Raw genomic sequence first — 13,742 nt, forward strand, 5'->3', positions numbered from 1 at the left:
TGTCGAAATTGGTTAAGCGCCCTCTATTTCGGCGTCACTGGTAGCCCCTGTGTCGCTGCTGTGACGCTCGATCAATCCCGTCAATCAACGTTCACGATGCACTTAAGAACTGGAAATAAGTGTGAAAAGCGAAAAAAAATACAGAGACCGAGAGATATAAAGCGATAGCGAAATACAGGCAGATTATTCACGATTGCACACGGTTTGTTACCCTAAACTGGGGGAAAGGAAATAAATCAAGGGAAAGGAAATCGATAGAGTGTGCACGCACTCTAACAAACGAGCATATGTGATCCCTGATGCAAAGAGAGCAAGCCCGATAACAAAGTAATCAAAAAAGAACCTCAGATTGGCTCAAGCAAAAGAAAATGTTATCGCGCTTTCGGCCCATGGGCGAAGCATAGCAACACGGGTTCTTATATTCCCAGCCTTACTCGCGCCCTCCCACGTAGGCGAACGCGGAGCCCGCATCACACGACCCACGTGACCAACGCGACCGCAAATTACACAGCCCCTAGGGCCGGCCAAGTGTTGGCTACACTATTTCCGGGATTGGCCCAATTTACTATTAAACTAGTAAACTGGTCCGGTAAACTAGTAAACGTGGATCGGCGCACGTTACTCGGCGAGAAACCGACCGAGCGGACACACCAAACAAACCCCGGGGAGGAAGGCAACGAAAGCTCCGCTATGATAAAATCATTGTGCTATCGAAGTCGGGTATTTGTTGCGATTGTGATACCTGGGCACCGTCTCTTGTTTTATTCCCTAAAACCGTAGAGAACAACGCCGGTCAGTGGCACATTTGTAACGGACGTACAGACATAAGCTGATTCAGCGGAATCTAGGCTGTTCCATCGCCTACTCGGTGAAAAACATTCACGCCAAAGCTCTCACCCTGACCACATGCATCGGTCTATCAGTTGGCTTTAGATTAGAAACCTCATTACCAGCCAACGACCACGGAAAGACGCTGATGTGGAAAAGAAGCTGCCGCTTAAAAAAAAAAACACGACAAGGAGTGTAGAGGCGGGGAAATCATGCGGAATGGCCATCGACAGTGCTGCAGTAACACAGCTGCGTGTGTAAGCAAAATACGTGTTGTAACTTGGTAATGATATCGAACGTAACTTGTATTTGTGATTACTAGCGGGTGTTGTCGTAATAGTGCTAGTAGTAGTAGTAACAGTACTCGCGTACGTCTTTAAGGTATGGGTCGCTGCAATCTCCTTTACGCTAGGCAAACTCCCACCGCCCTAAACACTGCAGGATGCCCTTCATCGAGCTCTCGTCGTGAAAGAAAGAAAGAAAGAAAGAAAAGCAACGAAAGACCTACTCTGAGACTGAAATGAGTGGGACGCTCTGGCTGGGTATAAAATCAAAAGTGCGTGCGCCGCTTTCCGAGACGAGCTAAAAGCACCGACGCAACGTCGACGCAAAACGCGTCGCTGAAGGGTCATGCAGACGGCTCGGGTAAAGCCCTGCCCCTTCTCCTTTCTTTTACATTCTTCCTATTTCTCTCTTTACCTTTCATCGTACATTTATTACGCCTCTATATTCGTTCTTTCTTTTTCCTTCACTATCTCTTTCGTTATTGCTTCTTAGCTCGTTTTTGCATGACACTTGCTCGCTTCCGCTGCTTCTCGAAACCTTTTATGCTCCAGACACAAAACTAGGCCCGCACGGCGCGAGCGGGACGCTGACATGGTTGACAGGTTTTAACGCTGGTAAAACGTAAAAAAAAAATTTGATAGCAAAGACCCGTTCGTAATTTAAGCATTTTTTTTCTTTCGTCGCTTGACAAACTTGGCTGCTCGTGCAGCCAGGCTTGATTTGCTTTTTTTTTTTTTTGCCTGCTCGAGGCACGCCAGACTTTACGTAGCAACGCAGATAGTGCAAATGTCGAACGAAAACGCGAAGGCAGTGTCAGGGCCAGTGAGAATGACAAAATCCAGCAGGAAGAATGGAAAAGGAGCATGCCGGAAAAAATGTTAGTGAAAAGCAAACAAGATTTGTGAAGAAATAGCTGGACGAAGGCGAGGTTGCAGAGAAACTGCGTGAAATAAACTACATTGATTTTTTTCCTTACTTTTTGCGGCAAGTGAAAAGCTGAGAAAGACGACATCTGTTTTGAAAAATCTCTTCTATTACCCACTGAGAAAAAGAAAGAACACGAGAATACTGAGACCCTTACGAAACCCTAGCGTCGACAAGCACTTGACACTGCTTCTGGCGGCGTGGTACAGTTACTGGCATTTGCGTTCACTGCTGATTTATTTCTTCGTCACAACGAAAAAAAAAGTCATTTCGCAAGTTGCCACCTGGCGATGCAAGGAGCGGAGTGGCAGTAGCGGAAGAACTGTTTCTCGTTCTGTGATGTCGAACGTTCGTCACAGAGGAGACCGCAAACCATGCCCGCGTCGAAAGCTCGCTGCCGCTTAAACGTGAATGTGCACGTCACACGCTAACGCAGCGCCGTCATTGGTTGGATGCATAGCCGTCGTTAGAAAGTTCCAGTAAACCCAAACTGCCTAAACATTATCTTGTATGCTCGCGGCAAATTGTTGTTGTTGTTGTTGTTGTTGTTGTTGTTCTTCTTCTTCTTCTTCTTCTTCTTCTTCTTCTTCTTCTTCTTCTTTCAAGGCGGTATTGTAGGAATAAATAATAAAACACTCAAAACATCCGACGGATGGAGCGTCGCCACGCCTAGTTTTATACATTTAGCTGCTTTTGCGTGTTTCATATAAAACACCAGCGTTGGGATATTTCATCTAATAAAGAGCGTTTTTACATCTCATAGTAAACATGGGTATTGCGAAGCAGTGCAATGTAAATCACTTCGCTTTAATCAAGCGATTGACACAGCGCCCACAACAACCAAAAATTATGTTCTCGTGTTTCTCTGCGGCTCACGTTATAGGACAAAAAATGCTTTAAACGGAATCAGGATAAATAATGTTTGCACGAAAAGTAGAGCCTGCATATCGGGTAAACATTCGGGATGCATGTATTTATTAAGTAGGAAGAAGGAGAGTCGAATCAGTAGCGATTTCCTGCAAGCCTTTCTGCAATCAATGACTCTCGGGACAAGACAAGAAGCGCGACACTATTTGTGCTCACATTATAGAGACAATACCAAGTAAAGTAAGTGAGCGAAGATAAAGAAAAGAAATTGAACAACAAATATGCTAGAAAATGGACGACGGTGGGGTGTCTAAGTAATCATGTCTGATATAGTATGGATGCGCCACAAACGATGGTCTTGGTCACATTTCCGGGGAGGAGGTGGGGATGATTGAGGCATAGGCGTAACCTCAGATAGGTTACGGCAAGCTTGCGGCCGCATTCTTGGAGACACAAAATATTTAAAACGTTATTACTATTTACACGACTCAGAATAAGGAGAAAATTCTTGAAGCCATCGAACAACCAATAAAGATAGGCATCAGAGACAGCAATCTAGTCTAGGAGTGGATGGAACGAGATCGCAGCTCGTTTACGTAAAATTTGCCGATGGGGCAAATCAGCTTTACCGAACTCCCAACTGCTTTATTATTAAAACTACATCTTGTAAGAGCACAAGATCCCGTTCCGTTGGCGACGTTGTTCTTCTGGAACATCGCGTGCTTTCGTGGCCTCTCTTTTATTCCCTTTTATTTTCTTGTTGTACAAAAATATTCATTTATTTATGCAATTTATTTTCTTTGGATATTTGTTCTAGCGCCACTGTGACAACAATATTTTTCAGGGTCCAAATTAAAACACTTGAAGGAATGGTTTAAACTGTCATTAAATCATTTCAAATTAGTTACAGCTTCTTTCAAGAGAGAGAAAGAAAAGAAAGGGCAGAAAGCTAAACCAAGTTGCACCCAGTTTGTTACTCTACACAGGGCAAGGGGAGGCGGAAATAAAAGAAAAGAGAGGAAAAAGATAAAAACTGTGCTTTCAGTCACTTGGAGCAGAAAAGGTTACTTGCTAACGTGAATAATAGAGGTCAGGCTTCCCTTTTTCGAACCTTGTGCTGAAACCAAAACAAAAAACTCAACGTGACGTGGCAGATTTCCAAGTTATTTTTTTCGCATTTCAGTCGTTTTGCTGCAAGAAGTGTCTTCAAAACATGCTAGGTTCAATTTTTATTTCCTTGAGAATACAATGTAGTGTTCCTTTCCCGGTAAGAATTTAACTAGACCACAGAAAACATTGTCAACATTATGTGTCGTCACGCGGAACTATGTGACGTCGCTATGTCGGAGCACTCGTTGGCAAAATTGCCTTGCTAAATCTCCGCGCCGACCTTCCGGCGCGACCTAAACTCGTCATATTTTTTTCAGTAATACTCATTTTTTTACCAAGTAAATAAAAAATAATCTTGATGGCGTACTTCGCCAGTGTAAACCGACTGTTGCTCTCTAGGTTCCGGTTAAGTGATATTGACAGCTGTTTGGGTCTATTATGTGCAACGGCTAAACTTTAGGCAAATATCGCCAAATATTTTCGTTCCTATTTTATTTCTTTTACAAATATATCTGCCGAACTCAGCTACGATATTTGCTTGTTCTATATTGTTTTGTTTTTGATCTTTTTATCGTCAATAAACAAGCTCAACGTCTGCCAAAAGAGAATTATTTGCGATCTGTAAAGCGTGCTTCTCCTTCAGTAGCCTCCTATAACGGCAAAGCCAAACTAAAAAGAGGACGCGATCACAACACGGATAGCTTGCTTGAAGGGAAAATGACCGTCAAGAACAACGTAAATTTTGTCAGCAGCTCGTGCGTATATGTTATTCTTTTTTTTCTTACTGTATAATTTTGTCTTTACAATGTCAACGTAGTACAACGTCTTTGAAACTTTTTGCCTGTAAAGCTTGCTTCTTCTTAAGCACACTCTTTCGGTGCTAAAGCCAGGCGATATAAACGAGGATAAAGTGGGTGTCTTCGTCTTGATCCTCGGGGTACAACTACCCCTTGAACCCTTCTCATTATTGTGATTCACGTGAGACCATCCTGCTTTATTTTATTTCATGTTAGCGACGCTGAATGCAATTAAATCCTGTAAAGCGTGCTCCTTCTTTACCAACTCGTGTGACGGTAAAGACGCACCAACAAACATTAGCAAAAGGAGTGATTTGGTTATGACGAAGAGATTTTACCTTGTCTTAAACACTACTGACACACTTATCTAAAGTGCTTTATTCGGCTTTTGCGTTACTTTATTTAGGTTCCCCGTTGTCTAAGCAATGCAAAAAACAGTCAAATGTGTCTCATTAGTACCTGTAAAGCGTGCTTCTCCTTTAATGCACTCTTTTAACGGCAAAGCCGAGCTAACAATCTGCGGCAAAAGAAGACCGAGAGCAAGGGAGGGTTGAGAAGGTCGTTAAGCGAAATAAATTACAAAATAGACCAACGGCCGCTGAAACCACTAGATGCGACTTAGAATGGAAATTGTTTGTATCATTTTAGGTTGGCGCGACATGCAATAGTGACTCGCTATTTTTAAGAATCTATATTAATAGCATATCTCGGTTGATCCAAACACGTCTACCCGTAAAAATGTTGTCAGGTTCGTTGTATGTTCACAATCTATGTTTCGCTATAATCCTTCAGCTTTCCATGACATGTCAGTACCAGGATACCACGGCATATGCAGTAGGATATATAGGTGAACTTGTTGGTATTGCATTACTGACTGCATGTGTCCCTTTCATCGGTCTGTCGTCTTTCTGCTGGGATCTAATATTCGATACGGCATATGCGGGGCAAACGTAGCTGAGATAATCAATTTACAGTAGGTTGGATAACTCAAACAAAAGGCACATGTGTCTAAAATATTGCCTTGACATTCCCATACGTTACATATGCCGCTAGCTTCCAACTACTCTAGCGCACATAAAAACTATTCTGCATACCCAATTACCAGTTTGCATACTTATATCTACTTTTATTCACTGTTCGGACAGAAAAAAAATATTTATATTGAGTTGGACATTGCAGTGACATGCGGCACATTGAAACCTTCTGGGGAAGTTTGAATTCAATTGAGTTCACTGCATCTTTATTTATTTTTTACTGATGACTGCTAGGAGATAAACAAAAAAGCATAAGCATACTACCCGTTCAAAAAGAACCCGCGAACTCCGCACATAGCATCCAGTTCAAATTGTACGTGCAACTTTACCTAGGTCGACGGCTCGATTCCTGCTGATGATGTGTTGCGTCTACACCTACCCCACATTTGAACGTGTATTGCCTAGCGCAATAAAAAAAGGAATACGTCAAGTTCTCTACATTTCCTTAGCATGAATACCAGAAAGTAATTAAAGGCAGAGAACTGATGTCGACAGCCACTCAATAGAAATGAAAACCTATGTCATCTAGACACAAGTTACGCGAAAGAAAAGGAATGTACTCTAGCTCGTTTGGAGTACTTCTGGTCTAATAGCCTCAAAGACAAACGGAACGTGTCGACAGGAAGACGTAGGCGCACGTAACAACGGCTTCTATGCGACCACTCACGCCATTGCCAGCAATAACGTTCGTCTCCTGGGGTAGGCTGAAAGGGAAGAGGAACGTCGTGATGGCAATTTTAACGGTGACCTGCCTTCGAGAGGCGTCACCGAATTGCACACCGCGGATGCAGTTTATTTTCTTTTTTTCTGCTAAACCAGGCGGGCCCTGTCTCTGTCGCAAGCTGCGTAGTTCCTCCCACTCTTTCTTTCACTCTCTCTTTCCGAGTCTAACGCGCCAGACGAAAAAACGGGACAACAAATTCGATAGAAAACACACGCGAGCGGCGAGCAAGTTTCGGTGTTGCAGCGAGTTGGCGCAGAACACTCGTCCTGAGATGTCCCGGAGCACGGCCCTTGGGGCGCAATTAACTCGCGCAGCGCTGTAACTGGGCACGTGGCGGGAACCCTCGCCATGTCCCTGGCTCGGGTCGAGGTGAACGGCGCTCGCGAGGCCGGACGTGCGCGGCACTACGCGTTTTGTGTCGCTAAAAACGAGCAGTGTCGCAGAATGCTACAGAGCCTCAAAACACTCTGGCTCCGAGACGTATTTGAGAACGCATATTAGGAGCGAGCTTTAACACTAGTAATCTAGCGATGTTATCACACAGGTTGTTGAACTTCGGCTTGATTAGTCTCTGCTGATGCATTTACTGCTGCTTCTGCTCGAATCTGGCAGCACAGTAGACGAAAAGTCGTGCGTTCGCTATCTCTATTTGCAAGTCCGCCATTACCATGTGAAGAGTAACGTACTCCGAAAAAGGCGGCGACGCAGATCTACCTGATAAGGATAGACAAGAGCATTGGAACAGGCAGCGCACAATATCTGGTATCCGCTGAAATATACAATCCCTTCCTCTCTTCCCCTAGCTTCACTATAAAGTCCTCAGTAAATAGTCAAGTACTTCGCGCATGCGTAATCCTAAGTCTAAATTAAAGAAAAAAGCTATGTTCGCACACAAGGTCTCAAGCAAGGTCTTTTGGTTCTTAAAAGGCCCAAGGTACAAAAACAGAACCTTTGGCGTAAACATGGCAGCACACAATTTACGCAACGTCACTTGTTCGTGCCTTACGCCGCCCCAAGCTTACGAAAAGATTAAAGTGAAATCGACCATTGGACGGCCTTCCGTCTGGTCAATAAGTAAATTCATAATATGATGAAATAAATTAACCGCCAACCAAGGCATCCCCGTGAAAGCCGGAACGTCGTTTTTTTCTTTTTTTTTTTTGTAGCTTGACCAAGCTTGCATATCATTGCACAGTTTTACTACAAAACAGCATGTGCGTTCTCTGAGATAAGCCGTGCAGCATTGAGGAAACAGTTAAGCTTATTAAGGGAGTGAACGTACCGGTGCTGTAATGAGTAATCTTGCGTTGCCTGTTCAAGTTCGGATGCCTCCCGTCGTCCGTTTTTTATAAACAAAAAGCAAGCGGTGCTGTAAATTGCACAGTGAGTATTCAATGACTCGTTCGGTGAGTCAGTACTCTGAACTGGACAGAAAAAATGCGCAGTACTTTTGCCGATTTGAAACTCGACACCACTTTTGTTTGGGCATTAGAAGGACCCGTTTGAAGCACAATTCTTTGCTTCGACAACGCTGTATAGAATTAGTCGGTGAGAGAGCGTTATAAATGGGGCCAGCCTGGGCACCACCGTTTTGAGAGATAATTTGAGGGATTAGTGGTGAGGCCTTCGCATGTGAGCTCAGACGGCACGAGAAGGCCAAACAAATAAACTAAAGAAATAGCAAAATGCTAGAGAATGCAAGTGGGCATAGACGATAGTCGCGAGATTAGGCAAGCGTTCGTGTTATGGCAGCCACCTTAGCGAAAATTAAAAATAGAAAGGAGGATATAGTAGCTCGAGGCGGGAAGAGGAGGGTGGAGAATGCACTTCAAAATAAAGCTCTGTGTGTCATTCGCTAACCTTCATAAAAATGTTATTCAATTACGCGTCTAGTCCGAGCCTACGTAGAGTTCTGCTATTAGTAATGGACAAAAAAAAAACATGTGGATGCTTCATGTGTTTATACATGAAAGAAGCTATGCAGATTCCCCTTCGCTTCCCTTGTTCCTGTGTGATGAGTGACTGCCTCAGCTATTGGACGATGATTCTGGTGCTGGTTTCTGCATGTGTGCTTGTGACTTGTGTTCGTGTGTGTAGTGTGGTGTGATGCTTGCTAATATTTTCCCCTTACTTTCTTTACGTTATTTATTCTTGTCTCTGTACTGTATTTAGGATTTTGTTATAGACCTTTTACGTAATGTCGATAACACTGTGTGTACATTGGTTTCCCGTCGCCATTGTAAAGAATAGACATTCGGGCGAGCGCAGGATGTACGTAGAAAATTCATGGGCCACGCGCCCTCTGCTGCATGTCTAATTGAGTTTTGTGAAGGGGAGCGTAGAAGTTAGGCGGAAAAGGGAGACGTGGACTGCGCTCCCCTTTGCAAAAATCATGTCAAACCAACTAACCCAACAGCTTACTATTCTATGTTTAAATGAGTTTGCTGTGGTGTTCTGACATTCATATGGTGTGTTCGCCGCATAACATATGGCCCAGTGAACGCAAGCTTGGTTCCTCGCAACGGAGTAGGTGAAGTGCCTTGGCACGTTCTTACGCTTGCACCAATAACGCATCTTTAACTACTGCATAGCGATAACGGCAGTTGTGAGAGCCCTTGACTGGAGGGCCTAGAACCTTTGTCCAGTCTTAAGAATTTTTTTTTAAATTCCATGTGAGCAGAGTACAAGAAAACGAGGAAAGCAAACCAAAAAGTGCGGCTTGGCAGCAATCTCTCGTGTACTGCTATGTACCAAATTACAAATCCCGCGCGCTCATCTCGCACGGATGAATTATAGCTTCGCGAACGCTACACTTGCCATGTGAAGTCTGTGCATTGAACGTATTACTATGCGCATTTACTTACCTTGCTGTCGGAACTGCACATGTGGACACACTGCTTGCATAGTGACACGCAGCTGTAGGTAGGCGTGTGGAATTTCAGTGAAGGAACGGTGGAGAAACCGCAATAAATATAAAAGAACGCGGCGTACCAAGTGGCCGGGTATTAGAGCTTGGCAGCGTCTATCCCTGAAAATGGCGGCCGAAAATCTGCGTCACCCCATTGCAGCGCAGGTTCATCGGCCTTATGCAAGTCACCCACATTTGGCTCTGAAGAAACCTTCTTTTCCATTTTTCTATATTTAAAATAAAAAATGCCTACGTCCGATGACCACCGGTCCATTCTATACGCCTGCATTTCATAAACTAGTTCACAAGGTGCTCCGTTCAGCCAGTCTTTTCACGAGTTCGACACGGTGGCCTCTGCACGTCACCGTTCGTATCACTCAATGGAAGCTTTGTGAAGGACTTCGCAGAAAAGCCTGCACTCGTCAGAAAAGTGCAGCGTTCGTGCATCAGATGCCGTGCCGGCTCCGCACGCGCAAGAACTGCTACTGAACTAGCGGAAACCAGTTCACTAAGTGCGAGGTAAATCGAATGGACCCGGCGTTTCGACAGCAAGATGCGCCTTCGTCCTTACTTCGCTCCTGTAGCAGCGCCCATTTCACAAATGCCACTTCTACCATACAGTTCTGCTCCTTCAATTAGGGGCATCGTTCCCGGTATCCGAGTTAGCTATAACTGGTTTCACTGTAATTTTCGTACGCCTAGTAAACTAACTGCGTTTGCCACGGCCTCATTGGAGTAGCAAGAAGTTCCTAAACTGGAGTCTGAACATTTTAAAAAATGCAACTCCGCAAGCTTTTTTACAGCGTTAACACTTATTTTGCTGTTCCGGCCACGGGGCTGGCGCAAAGGCTTGCATCCATAAAAAATAAAGCGACAGAAAAACAAAAGGAGCCCCTAATCTACTTAAGGACGTCGCGAGAAGGAGTAATTTGGTACGCAATATCAAGGTACGAACACCCTGAACACAACTATGGTGGAGCTACAAGAATGAATGCGCCCGCAGCGGTGGGAAAAAGGATCAATTGCCTCGCGAATACGCATGCATAATAGAGAAGACACGCGGAATGGAGGGGGTTTCCGCAAGGTCTTGTCGACGAGCTGCAGACGACGGCTCAGGAGACGCGCGCAACAAGCGCACTGACTAGACCACGCTAATTTAGTTTATGTTGGTCAATTTGTGCACACGTCGCGCGGAGGGATATCAGGATACGAGGCTGCCATGGTAGACCGGGAACAGCCTAAATCAAACGAGGAAAGCGCGTCTGCGTAGAACGAACACCCGTGAGTAAAAGTACGAGGACAATTATTTTCGAGGGAGAAAAAAAAAAAAAACTTCGCAGCTTCGGCCCATCTTCTGAAATTGAAATCAGACGTGGTCTCATTTGGCTGTGGCTTTTGCCGCTGACTGAGCTCGGCGTCGCGGAGGTCGCAGTGTCATACGTTCTCTAGATTATCAACGCCCCAGTAAGATGTCGCTGTCGATGTCGCTATCAAAAGAGGTAGCGCTTCTTGAGCGAGCACACTTTGTTGGGCTAGTTAACGCTTGCTCAAAAATATTATTAATGAAGCACGAAGGCACAACATAAAGAAAACACACGTAGATATAAGCCACAAGCACTGTGCCATGTGTTTTCGTTTCTCGTGTTGTTTTGCCTTCGCGCTGTATTGGTAAAATCACTGAAAAAGTACTCTTTAAGACAGCGAAACAGTATACTTCTATTTACGAATGCTATCTTTCGTTTGTGAGTAGGAATTCGTCCATCCTGCAGAACGATGAGTCAGTTACGCATATGAGAAGCGGCGCTAGCTTTAACAAATGAATTAAATGAAACTAATATGCTCGCTCAGTTAATTTTTCCGCAGAGTACTGCTGGATATTCTACATAATTACGGAGGTTCTCGCTTCCCGGCCACCAAGTTCATGGTAATGTAAAACAAAGTTTACTCGACGTAATAGTTCTGCGGAAACCCTCAAGGTGGAGCGAACTAGTTAAGAAAGGGAAAGTGAGATGGGTTTCCTTTGTAGCACTTAGCTACGTTTGGGTGGATGTCTCCCTTTATTAACAAAGTTTACTCGTTAGACATGGCTTTGTTCTTTTTCTTATCTTACATTTCTCTACTATTCACACGTTATCGAGCTGTCCGGCGAGTTAGAGTAACCAGTCGGCGGGCTCATAAGTCAAGTCTCTGAGACCATGTGTCGATCCCTAGAGTACATGCATCGTTATTGGCATCACCGTAGTAGAGGCACGTACCTACGATCTGCATGCTACTGTGGAACAGTAAGAACCATTCGATCATCCTGTCAGGCGAGCTCGAAAGAAAACAGGGAGGAAATATAAGGGGCGTAAGGAAGAGGCACGCATTCGATGCGAAACAAGTGTTTCGCTTCGCCCCGTTGCATCGATGCTCCCGAGCCTCCAGACGTCGTCCTACTGCTACCGCCCTAGTTTCATCGGGTCCGGTTCCACGTTGACTCTTCGCGGGTGGCGCGGGATGGGAAAGGGAAGAAAAGCGGGACACGGGCGAAACTCCCGGCGCGCTTTCGGGATCGCCACAGAGCTCGGTATACGATCGAGCCACGTACTCACCCGTCTCCTCCTAGGCCTACTCAAGAAGACCGGCGGTCGCATCCATTCAGACGACGCGGCAGCAGCTGAGAAACAGCCCATGTGAGAGTCGACTTCGATCGTCGCCGAGAAGGCATTCTGAAACAGGGGATGCATGCACGGCACCACCCAGGGGAGGCGACGACGGTGATGCTGCTGCCGTTGCAGTATTATCCTCGCGGCTCACGGCCTTCGGCGCACGGGCGATCCGTGTGTCCGCGATCGCGCCACGGATGACGGGTCGCCACGGTTACCGGAAGACGCAGCGAGCACGCGCCGCGCACTAGCACCGCCGCCGGCCCCACGGAGCTCCGCAACCGGCGATCAACGCGTCGGCCATGTTGTGTTTGCAGGCTGTCAAGCGGCGGCGCGGGCGACGCGAAGTGCACTCCGCGCAAGCATGCGCGCGCGCCCCGCTCCACATTCAGGGGGCGCGCACGCCGCGCTGTTCGGGCAAACGGTTCCATGGCCTTTCCATAGATGGCGCCACAACTGTTCTCCCTATTTTGTATCACTGTTCGAGTGCGCGGGCCTCTTCTTTCGCGCCTCCTTTCCTCACTCCTCCGCTCCTCCGCATCACGTATGCTGCACAGATCCATGCGACCTCTCCATTACAACCGCTTTCATGGGAGAGCACGGCACGTCGGCCATTTTGTTTCCCCACCTTTGTAAACTTTAGGGAAATTTGATGATAAGCCTTTCTCGCATAAGATCCTGGCACAGTGGCCTCGTGCGTCAACGATGCATGGAGCCACCAAAGCGCTACTGCGTTTCTTGAAGTGCGCCAGCCTATGGCTGCTTGTGACGAACTCCACTTCGTTACAAATGTGTATGTGCATACTATCCCAATAAAGAAAGGCGTCAGGCAGGGAGATACGATCTCTCCAATGCTATGCACAGCGTGTTTACAGGAGGTATTTAGAGACCTGGATTGGGAAGAATTGGGGATAAGAGTTAATGGAGAATACCTTAGTAACTTGCGATTCGCTGATAATATTGCCTTGCTTAGTAACTCAGGAGACCAATTGCAATGCATGCTCACTGACCTGGACAGGCAAAGCAGAAGGGTGAGTCTGAAAATTAATCTGCAACAAACTGAAGTAATGTTTAACAGTCTCGGAAGAGAACAGCAGTTTACGATAGGTAGCGAGGTATTTGAAGTGGCAAGGGAATACATCTACTTAGAGCAGATAGTGACCGCGGATCCGTATCATTAGACTGAGATAATCAGAAGAATAAGAATTGGGTGGGGTCCGTTAGGCAGGCATTCTCAGATCATGAACAACAGGTTGCCATTATCCCTCAAGAGAAAAGTGTATGACCAGCTGTGTCTTACAAGTACTCACGTACGGGGCAGAAACCTGGAGGCTTACGAAAAGGGTTCTACTTAAATTGAGGACGACGCAAGGAGCTATGGAAAGAAGAGTGATAGGTGTAACGTAAAGGGATAAGAAAATAGCATATTGGGTGAGGGAACAAACGCGAGTTAATCACATCTTAGTTGAAATCAAGAAAAAGAAATGGGGGGGAGGGGGGCAAGGGCAGAACATGTAATGAGGAGGGAAGATAAGCGATGGTCATTAATGGTTACGGACTGGATTCCAAGAAAAGGGAAGCGTAGCAGGGGGCGGCAGAAAGTTAGGTGGGCGGATGAGA

The 13,742-nt window shown here is 45.7% G+C and overlaps 1 protein-coding gene across 1 annotated transcript in view; it reads right to left on the reverse strand.

Annotated features, from left to right (window-relative positions):
- LOC142585789 (cubilin-like) overlaps window positions 1-12,412 on the reverse strand; it is a 270,644-nt gene extending 258,232 nt beyond the window's left edge. Inside the window, exon 1 of the mRNA XM_075696798.1 lies at window positions 12,069-12,412. The gene's annotated coding sequence lies outside the window, so the exon portion shown is untranslated. The remainder of the gene's footprint in view (window positions 1-12,068) is intronic.
- Window positions 12,413-13,742: the final 1,330 nt, after the last annotated feature.

This window comes from Dermacentor variabilis, chromosome 6 (assembly GCF_050947875.1).
Source record: "Dermacentor variabilis isolate Ectoservices chromosome 6, ASM5094787v1, whole genome shotgun sequence".
Lineage (NCBI taxonomy): Eukaryota > Metazoa > Arthropoda > Arachnida > Ixodida > Ixodidae > Dermacentor > Dermacentor variabilis.